This window comes from Acyrthosiphon pisum, chromosome A2, assembly GCF_005508785.2.
Source record: "Acyrthosiphon pisum isolate AL4f chromosome A2, pea_aphid_22Mar2018_4r6ur, whole genome shotgun sequence".
Classification (NCBI taxonomy): domain Eukaryota; kingdom Metazoa; phylum Arthropoda; class Insecta; order Hemiptera; family Aphididae; genus Acyrthosiphon; species Acyrthosiphon pisum.
In genome coordinates this window covers 79648532-79656934 of record NC_042495.1, presented here as the reverse complement: position 1 = coordinate 79656934, position 8403 = coordinate 79648532, and positions in this window count along the sequence as shown.

Genomic DNA, 8403 nt, shown 5'->3' with positions numbered 1-8403 from the left:
GTCGGACGTCGACTGTGTCGGCGAGGTGGCGGGAAGTGAGAAGAAACAAACATAATATTATTATATATATACGGCAATAATAATAATAATAATAATAATAATAATAATAATAATATAAACGCGGTTTTTTCCTTCACCACACCCTGACACCGATGTATATACATATATTCAGTAAGTACATGATATATATGTATATTATATATTATACATTACCTTTTATATGTACAATATATAAAGTATATATTTAATATTATATGCATTAACATTCATATATTATACACAATGCACATTACACATCATATTATATTATTATATACAAACGTTGACGGTACGCCACGACGACCGCGACCGACCAACCCGCCGCCACCGCTTATAATAATGTTGTATGTATATTGTATATATACAGACTCCACACATTTAAAACGATGACAAATGGATGGACGTTAGTGGGACGATCCACGACAACTGTGTGGCTATTGAATAAAGTTCAATAAATACATAACGTAATATGTATGGGCGAAACCGTTTTTGACCAAAAACGTACCCTTTCTTTTTCGGCCGATTCACTTTTTGACCAAATTTAAAAAAGGTCGATTCCCTTTTCGGCCAAAAAAAAAGTTCAATATTAATAAATATAAAATATTATATACTGTAGATCTTATTATACTTATAGAAAATTATTAAATATATAATAATAATTATAACAATTGTTGATATTAATATAAAAATGTTGTCATATATAATGTTTCAATCAATTAATATAACAGTTAAGTGTATAATAGGTATATTAAATAATAAAATGGTATATAATATTTGTAAAATGATTGCAAATATAATTTTGAATATTATTTAAAGTATAAGTTGCATAAAATTTGTAAAATATATAAAGAAAATATAATAATAATAAATTATAATATATTTAATTGTTGACAAATTCTAATCTATACTTTTCTATCTATTATTTTCAAAATTATATTTTCAATTATTTTTCAAAAATTATATATTATTTAATTTTTTAATATATTATACACATATTACAATTATTATGTTTAATAATTATTGACAACAATTTTATATTATCTATTATAATAAAATTATTATTTGTTTATATAAATTATTAGGTAGGTGTAATAAATTAATTATTATTGAACTTTATGTTTTGCCCAAAAAGTGAATCGGCGATGCCCGTATGTATACAGTTTGTTTCCGCGACCAATTTATTAGAATATATTATAATTATATCGGTTGAACGTCTGTTTAATAATTATATTTCTAAAGTTTACCGCCGGATCTCGTTTTGATAATGAACGGCGAATTACGATGGATTTCAAATTTTTCACATTTATTGGGCCTTTACAAAATGAAGATTGACTGTTTAATAATATTCCAGCTTAGAAACGTTTGATTGTTTGATAACTATATTATTAATTTATTATATCTGTTTGATTGGTTAATAGGTATGTCTTGTATATATATATATGTATATATATAATATACATGTGTGTGTGTGTGTATCTTATTATATTAATTTTATACTATATGGGTTGGTATTATGTTAAATAAAAAAAAAAATTACGTTCAAATCGTTTTGCCACTTTGTATAATGTTTATGCATAATTTAGTAATAAAAATTCTTGAACATACATTTATCTTTTACACGTAAATGCAGATAAACTTAAATGTGTTATTTAATATTAAAAATATACTAATGTTTGTATAATTTGCATTAATTTGTTCAAGCAAATTTTACAATAAATGTATATTTATATATAAACATTTGCAGTTCAATTGCATTTATGTTAATTTTATTTACATTTGGAGTTAATTCATTCCTATATCTTAATAATATATTTAATATAATAATTTCTTATTTCCGACATTATTCATTAACCATTACATAACTCAGTACCTACCTATTTAAAATATCGTAAATTGATCATCATTATTTGTATTTTAAATGATAATTGATAATTAACATAATATATAAAACTACTATCTGAATAGAACAGGATTCGGCCACGTGTAGTTAATTTTTTTGTTGTAAATCGTATATAATATATAGGTGTATCTTGGTTTGAAGGAATCTCAGTATTATTGGACCGCAAATCGCTCGTTGGATTTTACACTTGGTATATTTTTAACGATGTTTAAAGTTTAAATTACTTATTCTCTAAACATTTCTGACATCTCTAAAATCAATCTCTGAGATTTTTGTCAAATTCATCAATTGAGCAGTTTTTGAGTATACAAGCTACATATATTATTATATTTGGTTTTAAGATATAGTTTCTTTAATCGATGCCATAAGTGAGACAATTTGATGCTTTTTTCAACTTGATCTGCCCGAGTAACCAATAATGGCAACCATTTATAAACAAAAAACAAGTTTAAATTTCCACCTTGAATGTCAAGATCCCTGTTTGGCCACCTCTTTAAAACTCGAATGTCAAAAAACCGTTTCTGATCGCATATTTAGATCATTAAAGGAACAACTATTCCAAATTTAAAGTTCATACGTTTTGAAGTTTTTGAGATGTAACGATGAATGAGTAAGCAAATGTTATTTGGCTTATATAATATATATTTTTACACATAGTGTAGGGTTGCTAGTTAGGGGGTGCTCGAATTGCCTATGGAATATGACCCACGTTTCATGTATCTACTCGTGTCTTATAGTTATTTATACATCATTATAGGTTGATTCACCAAACATGCTCACACCAATTTTTTTCTTTAATAATCAAATTCTGTTTCATAGTATTTTTAAATATACGCTTAAATGCTATATTTTCAAAATGTTGAGATATTGTGTGCTTTTTAAGGAGGACTCTGTAGTGGTACTAACCTGTTTCTGAAATTAGTAACCCCTTTTTTACTATAAATTATTTAAGAGATATATTTTTTGGAAATATTAATGTACGTTTCTAGTTTAAAATTCGAATGAGTAGTTTCTTAGTTATTAAAATGTTTGTACTAAGGATAATAGTCCTTAAAATTGGTTTTACTAAAGTATAAAATGTATGTAATATTGAATCTAGTATTAATTATTCTCGGACCTTTTTACAAATTATAGCTTTTGATAGATTAATTAATATTAATTAGTAAAATGTTCAAATCTTCACAGCCACTATATCTTCCTAACCTATTTACTTGGACCTATTATTACTACGTACTGTTAATTAATTAATTAAAAAACTACTCGTTCAAATTTTGAATCGATACATAAACATTTTCAGAAAAACAAACCGTTAAATAATTAACAGTTCTCATTTGAAAAACAAAAGTTTGTATCTCCTTTGGACACTACTGAGTAGTACGAACATTTTTAAATATTATTAAAAATTCCAAAAATTAGATTTTGAATCACTGCATTATTGAAGAGAAATAAAGGATTGAGCATTCTTGGTGAATCATCTTGTATTTATATGTATATTTAAGGCATAACACATAATATTATATTATATAAGAGTTTCCAAATTTCGTGAAATATAAAAACAAGTTAAGATAAAACAAATTCCTATTAATGATATGTATAAAAACATTAAATAATATTATTTTCACAAATGATTTGATAAAATATATTGTGATAATTATTAGTTAAATTGATTGATCCAAGATCGATAATTGCGTCTTATAGTGCACAGGGCGCAAATACGAAGGGATTATGTGGGTAGGACGTGTTGATATAAGTCACTATATTTGCACTATACTTTTAAAAATTGTTGTTTATAAATGGTTGCTATTGGTTATAGGAAAAATAATTTGTAGAAATAAGTATTTATTTATTCTTCAATAGCGACCATTGGTTATTCGAGCAGATCAGGTACAAGCATGAATCAACAAAATAAACAATTTTTTTAAGAATTGTCATTTTTTACGGACTATGTAGTGTGCGGGATCAGCTAGCATTATATAATATCAAGTTACAGGCAATATATTAAATCCAGAAGCTTCATACATTTCGCGGGAATAGTATATAGAATTAAAGACTGGATGTTCTATATATTGTCAGGACTCCGGGCATTGTGTAGAACTACTGATTTATCACGGGAAATATGAACATTAAAACAAATATTCATATTAATATATTGAATATTAGGAATTAAAATATGCTAAGAAAATTCTAAGGAAAATATCAATCTTATAGGTGGTCAGGGATGTGGGTGATATGACATTCTTGTTTACAAAAATGCTAATGCAAAGCTGTTGGATGAATTTGTGCATCAAATGTCATAGCGGCAGTATTCCATGTTCCAGTAAGCAGTAACTACTTAATAATAAAATATATAAAATCATTATTTTTTTAAAAAGAAGACTAATTAAATATATTAATATAGGTAGGTTTAGCTAAGACATTTATATTATAAGCATTTGATTATTTAGTTTATATAGTTACCTATATCTTCAAATAAAAAGCAAAATATAACTATTTATATTAACTGCTAGATTTTAGTTATCGTATAAAATGTCCGTGCCATATGTGACAGTTCTTACATTCCCCTATTAAATTAGGCTTTCTACATATAAACATTGGCCGGGCATTTTATAAAATACGCAATTTTCTACTTTGTCCGTTACATATTATATATATATATGTATGGGTGTATTAAACTATAGAAAATAGCATAATATAGCCACTATATGGATAATTGAACTGCGTCGTATGGCGTTTCGCCTATGTTCTCCGGATGAGACATAGGTACCTATACTTTTTTTTATTACTATACTCGTCGTCGGTCGAATGTGTCGCCATAATATTATCGCCATAGCCGCCACACACGACGCCGCTAGCGCGCACGTAAATAATAATATAATTTGTATAATAATATATTATTGTACCACAGCCGCCGCCGCCAAGCGTTAACATAAATTCCGTGTCGGTCGCGGCACTGTTATCGCGACGACAAAATAAATAATAATATAAGATACATCGTTTGGGCCCAGTCCGGTACGGTTCATCTGCTCGACGGCTGCCGCAGACGACAAACGACGAGGACCACCCCGCGGCGGTTCAAAAACAAAACGCGCGCGCACGTCCCAAGCCGATATAGATTTTAATCTATCTCGCGCCCGCCTCGGTTCAGTGGACCTGATTACATTACGTTACTATATATAGGTAGGTAGGTACCTACTATACTACTACTACTACTACTTCTAAATAAATACCAATTTTAGGTTCTGTGTATTATAATAATAATAAAACGAATGTATAAAATGACACAGACGTGCAAGCGCGAAGACGAGATATATTTTTTTTTATTATGATGGGAGGGGCGTTAGATATTTGGATTCCAGTTTCCACGCTCAAGTGCAGTTGTGCAGGGAAACTTGTTTTAAAGTGCGTGGTGAGTGTTAATCGAAAATCGTCGGGTGGCGTCGGTTGACGAGGAAACGTCTAATTCCGATGTAGCGATTGCTGCAAGTTAGAAAAAGTGTACCTAGTTACTAAACGCGGCTACTAAATTGTTGTCGGCTGCAGCACTACAATACCATAATAATACGAGCCAATACCGATATGTTATACTTATAATATAATAATTTTTTTTTAATTTTAATCAATCCATGTATCTTAAGAACAAAAGATGAACAAGGTTTTTTAAATTTTGAACGTAAAAATGATTAGTGTCCAGTTAGTGCAAATATTATTTTTCTGTTCAATTATCTTTACAACAATTTAAATATTGACATATTATGTATACCTACATTGAAAAAATAAAAAAAATAAAAATTTTAGTTTTAAAGGAATAAAATAGTAATCTATTTTTACTATATGACTATATAACAACAATTAATTATATGGAGTTTAGGTTATTAATTATACCTGTATTATTTGTAGAGTTTTATTAATCAAATAATATATTGGGATTGTGTAGAGTATAAAATTAGTTGTTTGACGGGTTATATAACAGTTACAATTTATTACATATAATATACAAGAAATAAGTATGATTTAGTAAGTATTTTTAATATGTATTATACTTATACACTTAATGCATATAATGTGACTATTATAGTATAGTATTGTGCTTCATAAAATGTTTAATATAATGTCATGACTTATCATATTATAATAATGTATTATATATTATATGATATACTTCATGTATAGTAGGAACAAATTGTCCGCGTTCGGAAATGAACATTTTTACCCAACCGTACAAAGTGTCCGCAATTCGAATTTTTAATGTTTGACCGTACTACTAAGTGACCTAGAAGGCTAGAAGCCTTTCTGAATTAATTATTTACTGATTAAAAAGAGTTTGATACAGGGTAGTTATACATTTTAGGATGCGTAGTGAGGGTCTTTAAAAACTAAATGAAACTAGATGAAATACTATACCAGATTATACTAGACTATACTAGATGAAATACATTTACAAAGAAGTAGTATTTTTCAAGCAGAGCCTCCTCTGTTGTCGGTTAAACAAGGAAAAAAAGATGAAATGCATTCGCAAGAGTATTTTAGTAAAGCTTCGTTACCTAAGTAATAAGTACATATAACATATAGGTTAAATATTCAGTTAACGGATCTTAAATGTTTTGTTATTTTTTGTCAGTGTTTAAAATAAGCTAATTTGTGAAAAAAAGTAATGAAAACATTTAAAATAAATTCTGAAAATATAAATGATAACTTAACATTATATGTATTATAATATGACAATTTTATTAGTGATGCGTTGTTGCATATAAAATTTTATGTTATAGAATATGTAATATAATATACTATAATATACTTATTTACAATTATTAGTATGATTGATTCCAAAATAATATATAGATTATAGATATTAAATTTACCCAAATAAAAATATTTAGTGCACCAATAAGAAATAATAATTCAACTAAATATATATTATAAAGTGGTTATTATATACGATAGTGATTTATAACTTTTATTTTAATTCATCAATAATATATGTATATAAAAATAAGTATTTAATTTCATTGATTGTTCCTAAATATATTTTATATTTTAGTTATTCGTCCATTTACGAGTGTTTTATTATACTTAGGCAATAATACGTACAGTTTGACGGCCAATAAAATTTCAGAGTAATAAAAAATCTCATCCAATCCGAGTTTACGAGTTGAAATAAACTTATAATAGTGCTAATTTTAAATTTAAGTTTTTTGATAAAAATATCACGTCCCAGCGTCGAGTTGTTTATAATATTTTATTTCAGTTTAGTTATGTCTAGAAATGAAATGAAAAAATACTAGGTATGTACAATTATAATTTTATTCTTTAGTTTGTAGGCAATATCCTGTATAAATTAAGCCCTTTCGTATTTTTATTATTAAATCATAACAAGACAAGCGTAATGCATAATTTTTAATGTAAATTAATGTGCCCATAAACTGCGCCCCATTTCTTATTGTTGGTGGAAAATGTACCTAATTGTAAACTGAGTCCGAAACAATTATTTGAAACAAAATTAAATTTCCTAATTAGTTACTACAGAAATATTAATTTTTGCCAAAACCATGGTTTTTATAAAAAAAAAATACCTACACGATGCGATGCGTCTTATAGAAAGTTAAGATACTTAAACAGTACGTTACACGGAGTTGGTCTAATCGAAATTATTGTTAATTGAACTGATTTCACTTCGCCATTTTAATGTAAGTCTTTTTTTCAATCCATAAAAATGTTTTATAAATTCTAAAAAAAAAGGTGGACAAGTGGGTACCGCTCTGCTGTACAGACTACAGTAGTTGTAATGGATGTGTTATATTTGAATACAATGATAAACTGTATGCGAAAAAAGATTCTGAGTGGTTAGCGTAGTCCATATAATATTATTATTTTTTATTCATTGCTATGGTGATAAACAAAGCGTTAGAAATTAGTAATTACAATCCCATTTTTAGCGGTTTTTCGTAATTTGTCGGTAATTTTTCTTTACACTTTCTAAAACTACTTGGAATATTCAGAATTTAGTAAACAAATATAAAAACGAGGAAATATCGATAATCCAATATGACGTACCAACAATATCTTATTATTTATTCTGTATACTTTAATTTATGTTGTATACAATGATTTACGATATGCAACAAAATATGTCATTTTTTGTCATTATATTATATTATTAATTTATAAATAATTTTATCCCGTGTCGATACAGACGATGACAAGCGGAACATAGCATACAAAACATTTTTACCCGGGATTAAAACCAGAATGTAACTTATATTTGACCATTTTGCTTATATACCTGTAATTGGGCGTAGTTTGCAATATCGCTTGGTAACTGCAGTGAGGTAACTGCAATAGGTGCGAATAAAATATAATAATTCAAAATAATAAAATAACTATTATAGGTACCTGTGTATTATAAATAGTGATATAAATTATATATCCCTAATCCCCATAAAGGGTATTCTTTTTGTAAAAATCAA